The sequence below is a fragment of the Dreissena polymorpha genome, chromosome 4, assembly GCF_020536995.1.
Source record: "Dreissena polymorpha isolate Duluth1 chromosome 4, UMN_Dpol_1.0, whole genome shotgun sequence".
NCBI lineage: Eukaryota > Metazoa > Mollusca > Bivalvia > Myida > Dreissenidae > Dreissena > Dreissena polymorpha.
This window is the reverse complement of record NC_068358.1, coordinates 134,151,217-134,175,307: the sequence shown is the minus strand read 5'-3', so window position 1 is coordinate 134,175,307 and position 24,091 is coordinate 134,151,217.

Sequence of the window (24,091 nt, the reverse complement as noted above, 5' to 3'; positions counted from 1 at the left end):
GAGTGGATATCAGCAGAGATGCTTCAGAAAAAGGGGAAAAACGAGAGAGGAAGGCGAGTGTAAACAACAGCGAAACACGAGCCTCAAAAGTGAAAGCACAAGAAGAAAACACTGAAGCAAATTGGAGCGTCAATCGAAGTATTAGAGCAAGCAAGCAGAATTACCTAGAGATGCTTGCAAAAGAGACAGAAGAGGCAGCTTATCAGAACAGAGCTAAAAATCTGAACTCCATCACCAAGAGATTAGCAGGAAAGTTTGCCAAGCCAGAGAGGCCAATAAGGGACAAAAATGGAGGAGTAATGACAGATTACAAAGGGCAGAAGAAGAGGTGGATTGAGCACTTCCAGGAGCTACTCAACAGGCCAGCTCTTGTGAACCCACTGGAGATTCTGCCAGCTACAAGTGATCTGCCAATCAAATGCTGCACTCCCACAAAGGAAGAGATCAGCAGCGCTATCAAGCAATTGAAGAACGGCAAATCTGCAGGACCTGACAGCATACCGGCAGAAGCGCTTAAGGCTGACGTGGAGATAAGTGTGGAGCTATTACACCCGCTCTTGAGCAAGATATGGGAAGAAGAAGAAATTCCAACAGAGTGGAAAGAGGGTTACCTCATCAAGCTTCCTAAGAAAGGCGACCTCAGCTCCTGCTCCAACTACCGAGGAATCACACTGTTGTCCATCTCAGGAAAGTTGTTTAATCGCATCCTGTTGAACCGAATGAAAGAAGCAGTAGACCCACATCTCCGTGGCAAACAAGAAGGCTTTGGAAATGCTCATCATTCTGGAACAATCCCAGGAGTGGAATTCACCGTTGTATGTCAACATTATTGACTATGAAAAGGCGTTTGACAGCGTTGACCGGGAGTCCCTCTGGAGACTTCTGAGGCAGTACCGAGTGCCAGAAAAGGTCACCAACATCATAAGTCTTATGAGGGGAATGATCTGTAGAATCGTTCATGGCAGACAGCTCACGGATACCTTTGAAGTGAGGACTGGTGTGAGGCAAGGCAGCTTGCTCTCACCTTTCCTGTTCCTGCTGGCCATAGAATGGGTAATGAAGACATCAACGGAGCAGAAGCTGAATGGAATTCAGTGGACACTCTGGAAACAATTGGAAGATCTTGCCTTTACCGATGATTTGGCTCTTCTCTCCCACACCTAACAACAGATGCAAGAAAAGAAAAACATGGTAGTGGACAACTCGGCTAGACTGGGCCTCGCCATCAACAGAGGGAAGAGCACCACCATCAACAGAGGGAAGAGCAAGGTGTTCAGGACCAACGCATCCAACAACACACCCATCACAGTCCAAGGCGAGGTGCTGGAGGAGGTGGACTGTTTCACCTATCTCGGCAGCATTCTGGACAACCAGGGAGGAACGGATGCAGATGTCAGAACCTGCATCGGTTAAGCGTGAGCAGCCTTCCATCAGCTGAAGAACATCTGGGGATCCGGAGCAATTGGCATCCCCACCAAGATTAGGCTCTTCAATTCCATTATGAAGCCACTGCTCCTCTATGGAGAACCACTGTCACCATCATAAAGGAAATACAGGTCTTCATCAACACCTTTCTCAGAAGATCCTCAAGATTCGCTGGCCAGATAAGATCTCCAACAAAGAATTATGGAGAAGAACAAATCAGCCGTCAGTTGAAGAAGACATCCTTCAGAGTTGTTGACGGTGGATAGGCAACATTCTTCGCAAGCCTGCATTCAATACGACAAGGCAATCCCTCATGGAACCTCTTAAGGGAAAATGAAGAGAGGGCAGCCTAGAAACACCTGGCGCCGCGACCTGGATGCAGATGCTAAGCAGATGGGCCAAACATGGGGGCAGCTGGAGAGACTCGCCCAGAACCAAGACGCCTGGAGGAAGCTGGTTGGGGGCCTATATCCCAGATGGGACCAAAGGCGAAGATGAGACGAGATGATATTAAATGATCATATATAATAATCAGGCCTCCATTTCTCAAATATTCCTAATCCTGTATAACAGCATAAGCTTTATCTCGCATTTTTTAATTGCAATAAAGTGAACGAAAATTACATTATAAAACTATTACAAGCTTCAGAAGGATATTGTTTGTGATATGAAGAACATACATTATATTTATTACACTGTAAATCCAATATAGCGCGGTCAATGGGGTCCAAGCCGCGAAACAGCGTTATAACGGATCCGCGTTATAAGTTTTAAGCTCATTTACTGCAGGGCGCTATAAAAAAAGGTATAGTATAGCCTATAATATAGGTCATGTATATTGCCATGCTGTGTTGTCATCCGCAAATACATGCATATAAACCGAATCGTATCGATAACAGTATACATACCGTCATTTCATTTGTTCCTACGTCAAAAATTCTGGTTGCTATGGCAACAAATAGACTAGAAATACTGCTGAAAATGGTGGTTTTCTGGGTCCTGCAATAACTTTAAAAGTTCTTAATATTTTTTCATGAAACTTGAAACATGGATAGATGACAATATGGACATTATGCACTTCATTTCATTTTGTTCCTACATCAAAAAATCTGGTTGCTGTGGCAACAAATTAAAACAAAATTCTGACAATGGTGGAATTTCTGAAAATGGTGGAGCCGGTAATAAACTATATTACTTGGCAATAGTCTTGTTTAGTGATTAGTTGCTGCTTGCAATTTTGAAATAGTCACTCAAAAATGTCCAGGATACCATAATGGCCAGAGGGACGAAGTGTTATAGATTATTAACCCAAGGTTGAATATACCATAAAATCGACCAGAGACTAATAATTAATGTCGTTTATACTTTTTTTTTTACCAATACTATTATATTGTGTATCTTATAAAAATGTTTTAATGACGGAATACAAGATCACACATAATTAGACCTTCTGTTTTTAGTGCAAATATAATGCATTTCTATTGAACAAGTTAAACAGGCGTTTACTGCACTGTTAAGAAAATCTTTTTGCAAGTCGTTAAAATCAAGTTTATTAACAACATTATGACCAATTGAAAGAAATTTTCAACAACAAGAAAAGAATCTCAAATTGTTTGTATCTATGATGAGATGTTCTCGTTCGTTTTACTGGATGTATCAAATAATTGCGTAGTATAATGATTTAAACACAACTCTTGTTTGTTATGCTCCCCCCCCCCAAAAAAAATTGGGGGGAGCATATAGTTGCCGCTGCGTCCGTCCGTGTGTCCATCTGTCCGTCCGTCCGTGCACAATTTTTGTCCGGGCTATTTCTCAGCAACTAATGACTGGAATTCAATAAGACTTTATGAGAAGCTTCACTACCAACAGGAGATGTGCATATTATCAGCCGGTTCTGGTCGGATGATTTTTCAAAGAGTTATGGCCCTTTGAAATTTCCATTAACTGTACATATAGTGCAATTCTTGTCCGGGCTATTTTTCAGCAACTAATGACCGGAATTCAATTAAACTTTATGGGAAGCTTCACTACCCAGAGAAGATGTGCATATTATCAGGGGATTCTGGTCGGATGATTTTTCACAGAGTTATGGCCCTTTGAAATTTTCCATTAAATGTACATATAGTGCAATTCTTGTCCGGGCTATTTCTCAGCAACTAATGACCGGAATTCAATTAAACTTTATGGGAAGCTTCACTACCAAGAGGAGATGTGCATATTGTTAGGGGTTCTGGTCGGATGATTTTTCACATAGTTATGGCCCTTTGAAATTTTCCATTAACTGTACATATAGTGCAATTCTTGTCTGGGCTATTTCTCAGCAACTAATGACCAGAATTCAATGAAACTTTATGGGAAGCTTCACTACCAAGAGGAGATGTGCATATTATCAGCCGGTTATGGTCGGATGATTTTTTCACAGAGTTATGGCCCTTTGAAATTTTCCAATGTACATTCAGTGCAATTCTTGTCCGAGCTATTTCTCAGCAACTTATTACGGGAATTCAATGAAACTTTATGGTAAGCTTCACTACCAAGAGGAGATGTGCATATTATCAGCCGGATATGGTCGGATGATTTTTTAGAGAGTTCTAGCCCTTTGAAATTTTCTATAAACTATACATATAGTGAAATTTTTGTCCGCGCTATTTCTCCCCAACTACTGACTTGAATACAATGAAGCTTTATGGGAAGCTTAACTACCTTGAGGAGATGCGCATATTTTGTCCAAAGTAATGCCCCTCAAGACCTTTTCTTTTTTTGAATATATAGTGTAATATTGTGACAAAAAACCTTTGGGGAGCATCACCCGTCTCCGACGGTTTCTTGTTTTAAGCTAATGTGATCACCCTATGTCCAGCGTTTCAATTGTTTGGTGTGCAGCGTGCTTTTCAACTTTTAGCTCGTCCAATCCAATCTTGATGAAACTTAGTCAGAATGTTTATCTAGACAATATCTAGGCCTAAGTTCTATGTTTATCTAGACAATATCTAGGCCTAGTTTCTATGTTGATCTTGTGCATATGAAAACTAGCTCATCTGGTCAATGAAATTTTTGAAACAAATTGTTTACACTTTAGAAGGAATAATAATGACTCAATCTAGATGAAAAATGCTTAGAATGTATATCTTGACAATATCTAAGACGAGTTTAAATCTTAGTCACATTTGTCCAAATACTACTTCATCGGGTAAAATTCTATAAAAATTCTTACTACCACTCTAAAGAGGCAACTTTTATTACTCAGTCCTGATGAAACTTGTTCAGAATGTTTATTCTGATGATATGAAGGCCATCTTGGAATCTGGATCAAGTGGGTTAAAAAAGAATAACGGGTCATGGTGTTCTTTAATTCAGGTGAGCACTTAAAGATCATTATTGTCCTCTTGTTTAGAGATATGCAGTGAAATCAACAGCTTGACTTCTATAACTGTCAATCTTATACATGTATACAATTGTAGAAAATGGCCTGTTTAATATTTGTATGCGTATGTTTTACAGACAATGAATACAAAAATTCCATAACAAACATTTATCGGCCTTTTCCTGACAATTTGATTTGTATGAATATGACTTCATTATGATATGCTGGATTCTAAGAAAGCTTGAATTATAAACGAAAGAAAGAAATATACGGAATAAGTGTTGTATTATTTTATAACTGTCAATCTTATACATGTATACAATTGTAGAAAATGGCCTGTTTAATATTTGAATGCGTATGTTTTACAGAAAATGAATACAAAAATTCCAAGAACAAGCCATAACAAACATTTATCGGCCTTTCCTTGACAATTTAATTTGTATGAGTATGACTTCATTATGATATGTTGGAATCTAAGAAAGCTTGAATTATAAACGAAGGAAAGAAATTTACGGAATAAGTGTTGTATTATTTATAATTTTAATACTGGTTTATTTTAATGATACAGTACGCGCATATTGGTTTTGTGTTCATATATTCATAATGGAGAGCGTCTCTCAACATTGTAAGATTAAAAAGGTTTTTTATGTAAGTGTCAAACAATATACTTTCTTGATTTAATGAGATTTTTCTGTCGGCATAATGGCAATCACACAGAAGAAAAGATCTGACTATAAAATCACGATCTTCCGTCTTTATCTCTGTATTTGTCCGCAATTAACAGTTAAGTGTATATATCAAGTATATACTCGTGATTCGTTAAGAATCACAATAAATATGATACAGGAAAGCACTTTATCTAAATGTTGACTGTGTAGGTTGTTTCGTGTCGGTTGAAATAAACACCGGATATTCTGACTCATATTTCCTGTTGATATATTGTTGTTTGACAATTAGTCAGAAGGTTAGTCATTTATAGAATCACTTAATATTATATGGATTGTTTTATGTCTTTGTTGCGTTGTATCAATGTGAAACAAACAAAATATACAGTAAAATATTCTTCTAGGTTTAAAACTGACATACAATAAAAAAAAATATTTTGATTCTTTAATAATTTTCCAATGCAAAAAGCGCATGGGACCGTCAAACTGACATAACGGCGACGGTGTGGTGAAGCCCACTGTCCGATGCGTTCAGATTGGGGGTATAGGTATTACACTCAACATGGGCTCCTCAAACTGACTAAATCCCGATCCCTTTGTCGGGGTATAGGTATTACACTCAACATGAGCTCCTCAAACTGACTAAATCCCGATCCATTTGATGAGGTATAGGTATTACACACAACCTCTGTGCCCAATGGGTATGTATACAAAAATTATTGTTGTCGTTTAAATGATGTGAATGTCTGTACAAAGAACTGTATATTCCGTATTTTAAGAATTTGTCTTCACTTACGACATTGACCTTTGAGAATTAGACTAAGGCCATTAGCCAAACACTTCGCTACAAAATTTGAACATATGTTTTAAGTTATTTTAAACTTCCATGATGAATGATTAAGTTACTGTACGGACAAGCTGACTAATGCACCTACTAGACATTTGACCTCTGAGTGAGATATTGACCTTTAGACATCGATCTTGCGCATGAAAGGCCTTGCCCATACGGTTAGCATTTGGTGGTACACATACTCGGATATTGGTCGTGAAATCTTAATACGACCGTTTTATCCCCATATTTGATTCCAGTAGGCAGTTGTCATTTATTTGCATGCAAACGTGCGTTAGAGCTGGAAGGCCAGCTAACCAAAAAGTACCAATTAGAACTGGAAGGCCAGCTAACCAGGGGAGATAAGTTTGTTCAATGACCTCAGTGATATAACTGAAGTGTTGAAAAATCCATATAAACAAATACACATTATGACATTATATAGTTGAGTTTTGATCACATATACAGTTTATTTGATAATGACTAATTGCATTACCAAGAGAAGCATTTAATGATGTATAAAAACGAGCGGTGCCAATGAAAACCCGCGTATACAGTGCTTGTTTTTGCAGAAATTTCGGCGATACTAGAACCGTATTATATAACGACTTGCATCTTATCAAATACCATATCACTCAAGCAGTATCGTAAGTGTTAATTTATAAAATAATTACTGCAGTATATGAAAAATCAATTTTCTTAGTGTATCTTCACATAATCTATATGACCAAACTCTTATATAAACGTACACAATTATAAACATATTAATATCGGGATTTCTATACTAGATGATATGATATTGTTAAGCAAGTGAAAAGTCATAAACTGATGACATTATTATATTTCTTATTGCACCACATTTATACACCACTCTTTTCATATATACACACGTGAAAAAGTACTTGACAAAATAGAACATCTAGTACTATTTTACAAAAACCATCAAATAAACGGAGATAAAAATTCATCCACGCATAAAGTACTGAACAGTCACAGTGATCCAGGCAATACGTTTTGGGACACTTACAGAATGTGACATTAGTACACGTAAAACATTTGAGCCGTGCTATGTGCATGTGCGTAAAGTGTCGTCCCAGATTAATTTGTGCAGTCCGCATAGGCTAATCAGGGACGACACTTTCCGCAAAAACTTGATTTTTGCTCAGAAGAGACTTTCTTGAAACGAAAAATATCATAAAAGTGTCGTCCCTGATTAGCCTTTGCAAACTGCACAGGCTAATCGGGAACGACACTTTAAGCACATTCATTAAACCCTCTTTTCACAGAGCACGGCTCATTTATATATTGTGTTTTCATTGAAATATTATACCGAAAAATGTTAATTTCCAAACATAACATTAATAGAAAAAAAAAGAATTATAAAATGAAAGACATATGTGCTACTTAGATTACATTTGTGTAACTGCAAACTGTTATAACTTTGAAATGCTTATACAGGCGCAGCATTACACCAGAGAACTTATTCCTATGTACATCTTATGTATATCGTACATGATTGTGTATATCGTACATCTTATGTATATCGTACATGATTGTTTTCATAGCTTAAATTCGAAGCCCTTGCAACCGTATATGTCTATTGACCATGCCTTTATATAGCAATTACTAACCTAAATCGTTAAAGTTCAAAATGGTTTGGAAAAATATAATTGCAATTAAAATTCTTACACCAAACGCCATTCTTTAAAAAAAACACAATTTAATACTAGATCGTGAAGACACTGAGACAAAAACAAACAATATATTTTTTAATGATAATGAAGTATTCAACATATCCAGTAACGTATATGAATAACAAGAACATATTTCAATATTTTCGTTTCCTTCACATGGTGTTAAACGAAGTCAGATGACATTCCATAAGTAACAGAACTGCAAACTCCGTTGACAATTTTCGAACAGGCAGACTGTTATGTACATGAATGGCATTATTAAAGTTATTAATCATGTGGGGCGAGTCATCAGATTAAGGGCGCAACGTTACACAAGATTTGTCCCCATTCCACACCATAATTTTGGTCTTAGATGATGATTTGAAACTGCAACATCATAGATTGGGAAAATGACAATAATTGTTTCATATTCCTAAAACAATATATTAATTTAACAAACCGCACGAAAGAACATTGTACATTGGCACATGATCAAAGTTCTAAACCCCTTGGTTTATTGCATAACATTCTTTTAAGTCAATTTCAAGACTGTTCTGCTATTTTTGCCTCTCTGAAACCTTTGATGAAAATATTGACCTGACTTGGCGATTTTAGAGACAAACATCCATGTTATAGAATGCATTCTTTAAAGAAGGTCCTGTTCAGACACTTAAACAGTATGGGTAAAATAATCTGAACATAATACGAACAAAGTCCATTCATAATTGTGAGATATGAAATGTATTACAGCTGTTAATAACTCTATACGTGATAACTTTTGTTCGTTTCTAATTGAATAATTAATACGTAATTTAATTGAAAAAAACGTATTCACAGTTCAGACAAATATATGATATTGTGCCGTAAAGATAAAATTAAAACTTTATTGCAAAGAAGAAACATATTAATATCGTTTCTCATTTACACATATATTCATGTAATATGTTGGTTCTTTTCTGAAGAGTCAACCTTACGTGAGTCATGTCATTGCATGAGGTATGAAAACACGCAAATCTTCAGAATGAACACCTAGTTACTATAATCGGTAGTATGAGTCGCGTCATGTGAAAATGGGTCTTATGACATACGCAGTCGTGCAGTCTGGCTAAAAGCTCCTATGTCAGCTATGAAGTCACGCACGTATGGAATGTCTAAAAAGCGGACAGGGTAGCCTCTGAACTTATTGCCCGAATGCGTAGGGGCTCCGTTGGCCTCATACGGCATAGGGTCCATTTTTGCATGATGTGGATCGACTCATATCACGTATTTATAGATTGTCGTACAGAGCCGGTGTGCGGTTGCCGCTTGTGTGGCTCGACTCATATCACGTATTTATAGATTGTCGTACAGAGCCGGTGTGCGGTTGCCGCTTGTGTGGCTCGAATCATATCACGTATTTATAGATTGTCGTACAGAGCCGGTGTGCGTTTGCCTCTTGTGTGGCTCGAATCATATCACGTATTTATAGATTGTCGTACAGAGCCGGTGTGCGGTTGCCGCTTGTGTTACTATAATTTATGTTGTGAGAAGGCACCGTCAGGTCATTCCTGGGCGCGGTAAGGTGGTAGTCCGGCCGGTTCTGGCCTGGGGCCTTTGGTGCCGCGTTGCCGTATATGTGGCTTTGGGGACGAATGAAGTCGCCATCAGTCGGTTTAGAATCATGACGGTATGTAACATTTCCCTGCGTGTTCCCATCGATGACGAAGGCCATGGAATTTCGGACCTTCCTGATTTCGGCCTGCTGTTTTCTTGGCATAACGCAACAGAGCATGACGGATACAATAAGAATGATGAGGAGCAATGCAACACAAAGTGAGCCCAGTATGAGAACAAGTACCGGGCTACTGACGTCTTCTAGAAGTCCTGTTGTGGTGCTAGAAGGTTTCGTTGTGGTCACAGATGGCCGGGGCGCATTCGCATCGGCTGTACACGTCACATTGATGTCGGTTGTGATTCTCGATCGTATAACCATTATAAAAGATATGTTCGAATATTTGTTGATGTTTTCGATGAAAATATGAATAAGCGAATTGTTTCGAAACTGTTGTTTCTGAATGCGTTCCACATCGGAAGACAATTTATATGAATTGTGAACGTTATTCTGTCTAAATCTTAAAGGTTCGGAGTCCTCCTGGTTGATATGAAAAAACGTTCCTGGAACTAATTCCAACACTGAATCGTTAGTTTGAAACTCACAAGAACACGTGCCCATTAAAGAGTTTTCTGGGAAATTGTCGTTCATTAAAACTATGTGTTCACTTGTTGTTAGCGATGTATTCATACACATTTGTAGAACAGTTCCATACGTCTGTGCTTTCAAACAGAACAATCCGTATATAATTGTTACAAATCTCATAGTGATTATCGACGACATGTCGCGTCGCGCTACTTACTTGCCCTAATTTATACCAAGCAAGAAAACCCAAACAAACAAATATTATGAGTAGTTTACATCCTGCTCTTCGCGAGTACAATCAGCGTCTAAAAAAAGTAGCACTGTATGATCTTTGTATGATGGCTGGTACTTGTCTTTATCAATAGCCTCAACAACACTTCGCAGGATATATATTTCCGACTAATATGTTTGTGTACGTATTGTTGAATACAAAAGGTTATACGGGTTTTATTGTCTAATTGTGAGATAGAAAATGACATATTGTATTAGTATAATCATATTGTCAACACATAATGTCTCTTGCATTCGTAAGTGAAAACATGTGCTTGCAAATTTCAACATGTTTTATTCGGTAGATTCGTCAAAACGTCTAAATATTTTTCAACAGCACACGTTTTCGCAAATGGTTGTTAAAAACGATTTTTAAAATCGTCTGCGTTGTGTTGTCATAACCACATGACTCAGGTTTTTTCATCAAACATTTGAATACAACGTGGATGCTCTGACGTCGAAACTGCTGAAGCTGAAGCCAGAACTTACGCTGTCACGTGACGGAGCCTCCAGTTGTGCGTTTATGTCCCCTTGTCTCCCTTCAGCGGAACTCTTTTGAATGCCTCTGGCGGTAGTATCTTTTGACAAGTCCGGTTGATTATCTTGCGAAGAGAGGGCTATTCGATCGACACTGTTGTTGTAAAGATGTGCTCTTCCGGCATCCATTTCATCTGCCATCGACTGTCGTATCTTACTGAGCCTGGCCTTTTGTTTGCGCGGCATAACGCAACAAAGCATAATTGACACCATAAGAATGATGAGGAGAAATGCAGCACAAAGACATCCCAATATCAAGACAAGGATCGGACTGCTGGATTTTGTGAGTGAATCGAATTCTTCTTGAGGCGCAGTTGTGAAACTGTGCGTAGAAGTTGGTCTGTCTGATGCAGCAGTGTGTGATTTGTCAGAATCAGATGCCAAACAGTGGACGATGACCTCCGAATCGAATGATGCACTTATGATCAACACGAATGATACGTTTGATAAGCTAGCGCTGTTTGTTATGGAGATATTTATTGTCTTGACATCGTCTAATTGAGAGAAGTTGATTATGTTGTCAACCTTTGCCGACAGATTATACGAGTGAGAATTGTTAATATAAATCAAATTTCCGGAGCTATCGTTGTTAGGGTGTCGAATGTCTCCATGAATCAACCGAAGTAGGGTGTTGTTCGAACTGAATTGACATGAGCACGATTTGATAAGAGACTGCCTGGGAAAGTCTTTATTCATAAAAACAATCGGTCCATGTGTGGAAAATGTGATGTCAGTGCAGAACAAAATTCTAGTCCCATAATGCATGTCCTGAGCAACAACTTGCAAGAAAAGAATGTACACATTAATCCTGCGCACTATATCCATGACACAGTAATCTTTCGTTTAGATACAATACACTGCTTAACTATTCAGGATATGCGATGTTGTAAATACATCCGTTTTATAATATGCAAAGGAAATATAAGTTCCTAGATAAAATGTTAAAGGTTAAAACGTGGTATATTGTATATCACGAGTGATGCTCATAGGACTTCTGTAATAAACTTAACATGAATGATAATTTTTTTTATCCGATTCATGTTAAATTTTACGTTATAATGTATGGTGCCGTATGTATTTTAGAAGCTTCTAAGCTAACTCGGCAACAATTAGAAAAATGAAAGTTGTGGAGTGCTTTCAAGGTTGCACTGAAGAAATGTAAGAATAAATTCCCCACTCCCTAGTGGCAATGGGTTTTATGGACCAAAACCATGTTTAACTCAGGCAATATATCAGTCAAAAAGTGTTCTGAGAAATTTGAAGGAAGATTGGACAATGCGTGTTCACGCGGTTTTAAATAAATGCAAATCATGCAAACTGCCAAGCCTCTTTCATTTAAAAGGAAACCGACCATACCCCCTTGCGACCATGTTATTCAATGGACTGAATCAATTTTGAAACCCGGTCAAGATATCATTGGAACAAATGTACTTAACAATTTTTATGATGATTGGACAAAAATGTGACTTCTTGAGTGTAAACAAGGTTTCAATATACACATCTAAAATAAACTGCTCCGCCCCTTGGTGGTCATTATTTTCAACAGATTACTATCATTTTTTAACTTGACCGAGATATATTTAACCCATTTATGCCTAGTGTCTAGAAAAAAGGCCTTGGCAAACAGCGTAGACCTAGATGAGACGCCGCATGATGCGGCGTCTCATCAGGGTCTGCGCTGTTTGCCTAAAGGAATTTCTGTAAGAATAATTCTAAATATAGAAATAAATATACTAGACATCCCTAATTTTGGAAATAAATTTATCGTATTTAGGAGGATGGGAGAATCCACTAGGCATTAATGGGTTAAACCAAAATGATCTGATCAATTTTCATGATGATAACACCAAACAATATGACTTCTAGAGTGTAAATTAAAGTTTCTCTGATACAATAAAAGGAAAACTGCCATGTCGACCATATTGTTTTTAGACAGAACAGAACAGTTTTCAAATTAAGGAGAAATATCATAGGAACAAATGCTCGAATCTATTTCATAAATATTGGACTAAACTGTGGCTTACTTTGCAAACAAGATTTCCTTGAAACCATATAACGAACGCTTTCCTGCATGCTCGCTGCCATGTTTTTCTAAGGACGGGAACCAGTTTCGTCGGCGGAGATATCATAATTATAAATGTTACGAGCAAGCTTCATGATTATAAGAACAAAAATGCGACTTCTAAAGTTTAAGCATGTTTCATTATAGCCATGTAAGTAACACTGCCCGCGCGCTAGCGGTCATGTTGATAAACGGATTGGAACCAATTTCGAAATCTGCTCAGTGGGACTCCAGTTTAATGTAGATTTGAAAAACATTGGGACCTTTATAGTGTTCTCAAGCTTTTTTTTATGTTATCTAGTGGCCCACTTTATACCCCATGTGATTAAGTTTTGAACTTGGCCGCGATATCATTGGGGCTAATGTTCTGACCAAATTTTCATGATGACTTTGATTTGAAAATTAATATGGCCTGTAGTGTTTTCACAAGGCATTGTGAACGACACACGACGGACAAAATGTGATAACACAAACTTGCTATGAGCATGATGTGCTCAGGTAAAAAAAAATCGATCCCCTTACCTACGGCTTATCTTTGATCCACTTATTGTATCTAATGACGTAGAAAATCTTTCATTAACACAAATAAGACAGACGCTTGTAATGCAATACTAACATACCAACATATTTACTGATGACCGGCGCTTGGGCGTGTAACTACGAAGCCCACCGCATAGAAAGGTCTTGTCTGGGCTTTGCGACGACGGTCTCAGGTGTCATTGTGGTTGCTCGATCATTAACAGACAACTGCTGCAGTATGCTGAAAGGAGCTCCATTCTTAGGCACGAGGAAGCATTAAATGGGGTTAGTAATTTTTTTATTTGAATGTGCTGAGCCATTGAACAGCAAGAGGCCAACTTGGTACACACTATGTCTGTGTGAATGTCCGAGATGCATGTATCTGCGAATGAATTTGCTGTACAAAGGATAAAACAAAACTATTGGACACATCAAGAAAAGCGGCAATGTAATGAAACCAGGTCTACGCGTTAGCAACTTCCAAACAACATATCAGTGCGATGCATCCATCCAAACTCAAGTTACAACATACACTGTTTTTCGATTATTTGGAAAAGTGAATTTTTACTACATTTGACTGAATCCAAAAGCAATCTCAATGTAGGAATGCAGATAAGTTAACTAAGCTCGCACTGTTCATGTAAAACATCCTTCAAAACTAAATTTATTGAGCAGAAATTGTTGTTCTATTTTTATCACCTATGCCCTTGGCTTAACAATAACCCAAATGAAATCTCGGACTATGCCTTCAAGTAAGCTATCTTCACACACAGTTTCAATGTAAGACCTCAATCCAAACATAAGTTATTTAGCATGAACTGTTTTAAATTTTAAGTAACAGTGACATTGAACTTGACGCGACAATAGCAATCCAAAGCTAGGTCTTCAAGCTATATATTGCACATGTCACGAAGATTATTTAGTGTACGAATAAGTTATTGACTGAAAACAACTTATTATAGAGAAGAGAACATTAATTTGAAATTTCGGAAAATTTGGAAAAATTCAAGAACTATATATGTATTCCCACAAAACAATACCATCACATTTTGTGATGATCCGATGCAAACTAACTATGCTATTATTAAGAGTTATTGAGAGGACAAATTACATGTACATCAATTTTTGCAATTGTTTTCATTATTCAAGGAAATTTATTTAAGATGTTGTTTAAGCGGTCTGGTTGGTCATCAAACTTGGCCAATGTATTAGGCCCTTAACATGTTAACCAAGTTTCATGATGACCTGACATAAACTATGAAAGTTATTGAGCGAAAACACTTCTCCTGGACGCCTGTTCGCCCACCCACCTCCACGGGTGTTTTCGAAATATACAGAGTCTTTCTTGAACGGGCGTATGAATATTTGTTAAATATGATCATATTTAACCCATTTATGCATAGCGCCTAGAAAAAAGGCCTTGGCAAACAGCGAAGACCCAGATGAGACGCCGCATGATGCGGCGTCTCATCAGGGTCTGCACTGTTTGCTTAAAGGAATTTCTGTAAGAAATATTCTCAATGTAGAAATAAATATACTAGACATCCCTAATTTTGGAAATAAATTGATCCAATTTAGAAGGATGGGAGAGTCCACTAGGCATTAATGGGTTAACTCATAAAAAAATTCCCGCAAATGAGCTGAACGATTATAAAGTAAGGTATATCTTACCTGTCCGATTTACTTGTCTTGCGACAGCATTCATTCGCTGTAAACAGTGTTTGCAATTTTATTAACCCATTTATGACTAGTGGACTCACCCATCCTTCTAAATTGGATCAATGTATTTTCAGAATTTAAGTCCTCATCTGGGTCTACGCTGTTTACTAAGGCCTTTTTTCTAGACGCTAGGCATAAATGGGTTAAACAAAGGGTAAACATTATTTTACAATGATTTTCTTCATGTAGTTATCTTGCTTCAATGACAACTACCACTAGATTATCTGACACATTATACGAGCAAACATTGCCAAACTTGCGTATTATTATTTTTATTAACTTGTTAGTATCTGCTTAAACATGTATCGTCGCCATCAAAATAAGCACGAATAGCTATAAAACCTCATCATATATTCGTACAGTTTAATCTTGTCTGATGTTTTAATGAATTTAGCCTGAGCTCTAGTAATTTTTATTAAAGAAGTGAAGTATTTTCTGAACTAACGTTAACAGGAAATTAGGATTGGCAATGTCGACAAATTGTGAAATTGTATAACCTTTATCCTTATTTACAAAATCTCTAGAGTGGTTTATTACTGCCGACGTGATTCGAACGAATTTACATCGAAAACATGTCTCTAGCATTAAGTTAAGATATTGTAGCTGTTAGAGGCTTTATAATTAACAATCAACCAGTTCATATTACATTATTGCAGTAATGGTGTTGCAGCTCGTCAGAAATCAAGATAAACTGATATTTAAAAGCTGGCCGAAGGGTATTTTTTAAGTGTACTTGTGTACATCATCATCATCATCAGCAGCAGCAGCAGCAACAGCAGCAGCAGAAGCATCATTATCATCTTTTTCACAATCACAATCATCATCATTATTATTATCGTCACATAGTTAAACATTCTCATTTCTTAAATGACATCATCATCTCCGTCAAATCAAAACCAGCACAATTAGATGCATTTTTTCTCATAACCAGAATATAAATTGCAATAATTGGTCTGTACCAATAAGTTTTGAAACGAAACAATCAGGAATACTCATGTGTGGTTACTGAATTATTGCTTCGAACAATTGTTATTAACAATCCAATAAGGATAATGTATACATCGTTTATCGTACGCTAATAGTAGTATTAGTATAATCAAAGCGCTGAAGGAAGGCACTGAAGTTGTTCGCTGTTGTCGTCCTTGATTAGCTTGTGCGCATTGCACAGGCTAATCAGTGTGCAAAGGCTAATCTTATTTGACATGCATTAAGCCCCGTTTTCCCTGAAAGCAGCCAATATGTACAGATTTCAATGATAAACACTAGACTGGCCAATGTCGTCTTACAAGCTGGTAAATACACATACTGCAGCAGTAGAGCAGACGCTCCTAAGCATTCATCGTTTGCAGTGCAGACAGGCAGCGGTAATCGTTCCTAGCGTAGTGAGTTACCGTCCTTAGCGTAGCTAAGCACATACTGATTTGCAAAACATGCTCTGTAAATTTAGTCCGTCGCTAACGCGATCAACTAAAAATGATAGGATTTCGATTTATGACGAGAAATCTTAATGACGAGATAAGGGCGCTTACGGTTGTATGGTGTTGTTGTGGTTGATGATGATGATGAAAAACAACATGATGATGTGGTGGATTTGCTTTTGTCGTTGCTTTTTTCATGATGATAGCGATGTTCTGCGACTGATGATGGTGATGGTAATGAATATTATGCTAAGAAAAAAGTAAGATGCTGAAAAGGATTACCGATAATTTATACTTAAATTGTATGCTCACTTACAAGTAACATATATCTAATTAAATTCACGGTTTTCCATGCCAAAGTCTGTTTGACAGAACAGTTCGTTCCAAATGTCACGTACTTTGAAGTTGGAAGCCAATAATAAGTTGACACAAAAGAGTGGTTAACCATGTCACAATTCAGTGAGCGTGTGTTGATGTTTTAAAAAAAACTCATAAAAATTGAACTCTTAACGTTTGGGTCAGTGTTGATTTAATAAATTGCGGTTTTATCGATGTTCTAATTTTCATTGCTGTATTTATTTTTCAATGCTTGTAACGAACAATATTTGCTTTTATCAATGCAATTGTGACAGCAGCAGATCTTGTGAAGATCTACCTGAATCCCAACACGCCACGTTTTTATATATGCTGATATATCTGCTAGTTTGGGGCGCTGTGCAATAATATATATTAACGCAACAGTTTGTATATAATATAGTATAATTCAAATAATATTTTTTAAATTGTATGCATGATGGTATCGACTTTATGTGATGCAATACTTCCATTTCGTCTGTTGTTTGTGCAGATGAAGTTTCGATTTGTTTTTTAGAAGACATCGCTATTAACGATGTTTACACCATTTATTCTAATGAAAAAACGCTATTCTTTTCGTGAAGAATGTGCTTATAACGCATGTGCGACTTTTATAAATCTGTAAAAAGTCGGTTTCTGTTTTCTTGTTCTGACAACCCATAAGACAATATGATAACTGACTAAATAAGCATATTACTATTAATAATATTTTTTACAAACACATATATACTTAATATTTATGATGCGAAGAATATTATTACTTAAAATAAATCCCTTTACAAATTTTGATGACCTTGTTAAAGTTCTACAAGAAGAAAGCAATATCCTTATAGACTGGTTTACTTTTAATTGTATGCAAGCTAATCCCGACAAGTTTCAAGCTATAGCTATTGGAAAAAGAACCGCTTCCAAAAACCTTTCTCTCGACATAAGTAATGCTAATATAAAATGTGACGATGTTGTTAAACTTTTAGGAGTAAACTTAGACTCAAACCTAAATTTTGATCACCACATTAGTAGCATTTGCAGTAAGGCAGCACAGCAGCTAAATATCCTGAAAAGAATAGGGAAAAACCTCTGTCGTCTTAGTAGACTAACCATTTTCCATTCATTTATCTTATCAAATTTCAGTTTCTGCCCTCTAACTTGGCATTTCTGTTCTAAAAGTAACACAGACAAAATTGAAAAAATACAAGAGAGAGCTCTTCGCTTTGTATATGATGATTACAACAGCTCATATGACCAATTACTCACAAAAGCAAACTTACCTAGTCTATACATTAGAAGAACCAGAGTAATAGCACTTGAAACCTTCAAAATTATAAATAAAATGTCTCCACCTGTTCTAAATGACCTTGTTATCAAACGTGAATCTCGTTATCACTTCAGGTATACCATTCTTCTTGAGATTCCCCAAGTCAAGTCTACTAAGTATGGTACAAACAGCTTCCGGCATGCAGCTCCAGTTCTGTGGAATGCTTTACCAGAAAGCCACAGGAAAGCAAGTAATTTTAACCAATTTAAAAGCTTTATGATGAGCTGGACTGGCAAAGAATGCAAATGTTCTTCCTGTAAAGTTACATAGGTACATAAAGTTCTGGAGCTGCATGCCACACTGTGTTTAGTTGCTTTTGCTGCCTCTGTTTTGCTTATGTATTATTTAGTTTTTTATTCTGATTGCTTGTGCTTGCTTCTAACTTGTGTTTAGTGGCTTTTGATGTCTTTGTTTTTGCGTATGTACTATGTATTATTTTATTTTGTCTGCCTGTGCTTGCTTCTAGTTTGCTTCTAATTTGTTTCATGCTTTATTTTTGTGCTAGCTTCTAATTTGTGTTTAGTGGCTTTTGATGTCTATGTTTTGCTTATGTAGTATGTATTATTTTATTCTGATTGCCTGTGCTTGCTTCTAGTTTGCTCCTATTTTGTTTCATGCTTAATTTTGTTTCATGCTTTATTCTGTTTTTATTGTGAGAAAGCTGCTGATCAGTTCATTTCGTATCTGATTCGAGGTGATATTCGTTCTTAGCACTTTTTTATCTGTCGCACTTTTGTGTTTCTTTTTGAATTCAGATTCTTATTCACTCGTCTTATTGCAGTTTTTAGTCCTACTAGCAGGTCTAGATCAGCAGCTTCCTACACAGTTTTTAATTGCCTCAAATTTTATTAATGCTTTAATATTGTCAAACTTATTTCAGTGTTGCATGTAATTTATTATCTTAATTTGTGCTTTCACCCTTAAAAACATGTATTTGATCTTTCTTTTAGCTGTTTTACTCATGTTTTATTGCTTACACTTGTTGTTTAGTCGGTTAAAAAGCTTTGCAGCTTATGTTATTTGTTATATGTCTTGCCGACTCAAAATAAAATTTATTTGTATTTGTAGTCCTTTGACCTAAGTTGTGGCTGAATAAAGGCATCCATATCCATTTGTTCAATGTGCATTATTTATTAATCATTCATACATTGACATTTTGCATTAAAACTGCAATAATTTGCATTTATACTTGCTAAACAAATACAACTTACCATTTGCTACCTAATGTACACATACACATTCAGTTAAAACATCTGTAATTCGAACTATCGTCCAATGTAAATTGTTTGACCTGTCCCCCTCTCAAACCATAACAAATGCTTCGAGTTCACATGTGAAGTACGAACATGTTTTAAAATATTAAAAGCTTTTGTGTTAAAAATGAAATTACTATTACCTCATTGCATATTATAATAAAATAAAACTTGATTTGACAATCTCAAGCAGAATTATAAATAGAATATCGCATAGTGCATATACAACATGATAAAATGTATAAATTTAACCAACACCACAATGAAAAGTTAAGTTGTTGCAGTACAATTATTGGGTAAATCAATATATTGTCTACATTTTTTTAAAAACACAAGTTAAACTTTCATTTACACCTGTACGGTTAAATCCAATAACATATATTCTGGGATCTTGAACAATGGCTGTTGTTGAAAAGTCGGGTGTCTTAGTGTGATACTGTATATTGCTTAATTGATTTGGAAAAAAATGTTTTCATAAGTTCATTGATGATTCTATTGATACATCTGCAATAAAATAGATGTGTTGACATCCCTGAAGCAGTGAAAGGCCAGCTATTTCTGTGATCTGAAAATACAGAACGTTACAAAAAGTTTGAGTTAAATATTCTGTTCATAATGTATTAACATGCACCACGTGTGTTTAATAACAAACTTTCATACTATTTAAAAAAATCCCGTTCACTGCAGTTTATTTTCCTCGTTAATAGGTGTGTGCGAGTCATTGGCTCCCACCCCATGCCAAATTTACAAGCAATATATACATATTTCAGCGAATTTTATACATTAAACCATCAAGAGCTTTTACAATACAAAGAGTATTTGTTAAAAAAAATATTTGCCAATACGAGACGTCTAATGTCTCTTATCACAACTACTGAAAAAACTGACAAAGAGGTGACAATAGTTCCTATTCTTGCCTCAAATCATAAAACAAATCATTTAGTACATGGTAATGTAAGGATGGGTACGATTTTGCTGGTTTAAGAGTCAATGCAGTTTGGTTCAATTTACTATTCTAAATATACATTTTTATCAAAACAAATATTAGGTTTTAGGGTAGATTTGTATTTGTATATCCCATTATAAAAGAAGACATATTTAGAAAGTCCGAAACAATTATTACTACCAGAAAAAATCTGCTATTAATGGATTGACATGCTTACGTTCTCAAAGCAAATGTTAAATAGTTTCAAATTAGGTTTGACAAAACGCGCATTTGGTGAGGTGGCATATCAAATTCAAAATAAGGAGTGTGTACCTAAGATTGTATGTACATTTATGTATTGATGCCACAGTAAATTCGTATCTCATGTCATATGAGAAGGCATATCCAGAATTTGTCGTCATTCTATTGATGCAATATAGTTCATTATTCGACCATTTATCTTTGCATACTGGCGAAGACTAAAACGTGGGAATACAAGTTTTCAAACTGCGAGACTGCGAGTGTCATATAGTCCATTTTAGATGGTTAATTTTTAGGTCAAAGATTTTACTCTTCCTAGATTTTCTTAAACTGTGTTTATTTCATTCCATGACCCTTAAGATTCGATAATTCTATTAAGCTCAAATTTTCATGTCCATATTTTGGCGGCCATCTTGGATTTTAAAATGGCCGCCACGGAAAATGGTAGAACGTCAGAAATCTTCTCATAACTTGGACATTTATGGGTATAAAATGACCATAAAGGTGTCGAAATGTTTCTTAGACACCGTACATTATTTTCATTTTTTCTATACCCATTTGAATGTACTCATTTGCATATTAATGAATATAAAAATAATTGAAATCATAACATTTTTAAGGAAAAAAAGCGATTATATTTTTTTCAAGCTTATTTCTGTTAATTTGGAGGGACAGATACTATTGGAACCAAAGAAACTAGATTACCATATCTAGATAGATGTGTACTGGGCATAAGTTACATCTCATTATACAAGATATAATACAAAGCAGACCGTACGTAATCTCGGAAGTTGGGATCGAGGTGCGGATAATGGCTTAAAACATAATAAATCATGATAAATTCCTCATGGTTTTATTATCCCTTGTTTGATTTTGAATTTGTATCCCTTTTAAGAATGTATATATAAGTAGATGTCAAAATGCATTATTCTTTCATCAAAACAATTGCCATAACATCTTTAAGAAGTATCTGTATGAGTACAATTGGGACAAGATGAGTCACAGGCTAAAAGAACTTTCAAAGAACGGTAAGTCTTTACTTCAGTTCCTCTTAATTTTGTTATATTTATTTATAAAACATGCTCTCAAATTAGATCTATATCCAGTGGTAGTAATTTTGTTGAATATAAGTTTCTTCCCTTTTTGCTATCTCACAATAAAAAATATATAGTTGTTTCCCGTTGTTATATTCCGCCATTAGAGTTTACAAAAATAATAAGCAGACAGCATTTTGTTTTTCGCATTTACATAATTTAAGCAGTCTTCACGATAGTTCATTTTATCCACTAGCCATTCGGGCTACTTGAATGGTGAAGACAAGTAGCCCAGCAGCAAAATTACTAGCCCAAAGTAAATTTGTTAAAATATACACCCTGCTAAAGGGTTTCATCTTTCAATAGCAGATAATCTATTAAAAAGTAAAATTGTATCCAGGGTATGTTTACTGTAAAGCCTATTGCAAAAATAATTGCAACACAATATAACAAGTCAAGGTAATTATGTCCTTTATTAATCATAAGTCTTTTACATGTGATAAACAACTTCTTCGCTCATCTCATCATCACTGCCATCATGGAGATCCTCTTTGTCAGAAACCATATCCTGTAAAACAAGCAACCTGATAGTTATTTTCCAGAAGTTTACTTGACAAGTGAAGGCATAGATGGCATACTTTTATCATACATGTTGACTTATTTCTTATGCTGTGTTTTTAAGCATAGCTCATTAATCTCTGTCAGAGCTCCAGATAAAAATTTGGTCAAATTCTTATTTACTCCCTATTTTAAAAATTAATTCTTATTTTACCCCCTATTTATAAAATTAATTCTTAACAATATATTACCAAATAATTTTGAGTGCTTTAGATTCGCAGTCATTTACACAAGAGCTTATAAGTTCACCAATTATTGACGAAACCATGCTTTGGGTATTTGAATCTAATTGAAAAAATGCATGCAGCGAGGACTTTTGACACTGAAATGGGTTTTTTGCCTTCCACGCTTCAATACACCTCTTCAGTAGGCCATTAATTTTTTTTCTGTAAAACGGTCACTCACACTTCGGCTTTATATAGGTCATAATGGCCTTTTGATCGCCGTTAAAGTCATATCAAAAACTATATTTAACATTTAATTTTAATGGAATTTTGAATAGGTATACAGTATATTACTTGTGTATAAAAATTACGATAAGTGTAATTAAAATGGTACAATAAACACTAATGACTCGCCTGCAAATCTAGGAGAACAGAATCGAGACTGTTTGGCCTTTGGACCATTCTTAGGTGTGGCTCTTCCTCACAGCAAACGCTTGAGTGACGTTGATTTAAAGTTGTAGTTTTAATTGAGCGCCAAGACGAGCCAGAACCGGGATGAAATGTTTACCATACATAATTTGCTACTGGAAGATTTACGTACGTTCGAAAATTTCGATTTCGTGTTTTAATTTTTCAATGCGTAACTTTACGCAAAGATTTTAAATCTAAATCGTTATTTAAATAATTTAATTTGTTTTTACGCCTTTACGCATGTTATCTGGAGCACTGATCTCTGTCTTACAGAGGTAGCTTCTCCTTCATCACTGATTTTTAACCACTTTTCTTGAAATTCACGTTTCCGAGATTTTTCATAGTCATTTGTTGACTTACGATCAGTAGTGGGCAGTTACTTGCCAGGCGTCGCTCCAGCTACGTATTTAAGCATTATGCAGCCTTATGCGCGTAGGGACTTACAACATTGGAAATAAACACACACACACAAGGTTACAAAGTAAAACGATGTTTATTCCGGAAATGCAAGCCGCGGACGTCGATTGGTTTACTTCAGCATTAAACACATCAGCATGACATGTGCCAATAGTAAATAACCAGTCTAAATTGTTCAACACGTGGCCTGGGTTACGACTCAAAAATCATTGTTGAATGTATGGACCAATTGGAACGCGTCTAAATCTCGTATTTTAGGCGAAGTTGAACGAAGTTCTGTCGGAAATCTTCGCGAAGTACTCACAAAATAATGACGTGTATCACACTTAAAAATGTAAACAATATTGATACACGGAATTTCTACTGGCCCGACGGGCGTACGATATGGCAATTTTAATAGGCCCGAGCTATAATTTACACGCCCAGGCCACCGGGCGTGCGCTTATTTCGCAGACTGTTTAAGGGTAATTTATTGGATTGATTTTATGTTATTCTCCTTTAATAACACTTGGCAAAGCATTTGATCAAAATTGTATGTGATGTTTTCTTTGTAAATGTATCATGGCCAAAAATTAAAGTGTAGTAGTGGTCGGATGGGTACCTGTACTATGATATTTTATCT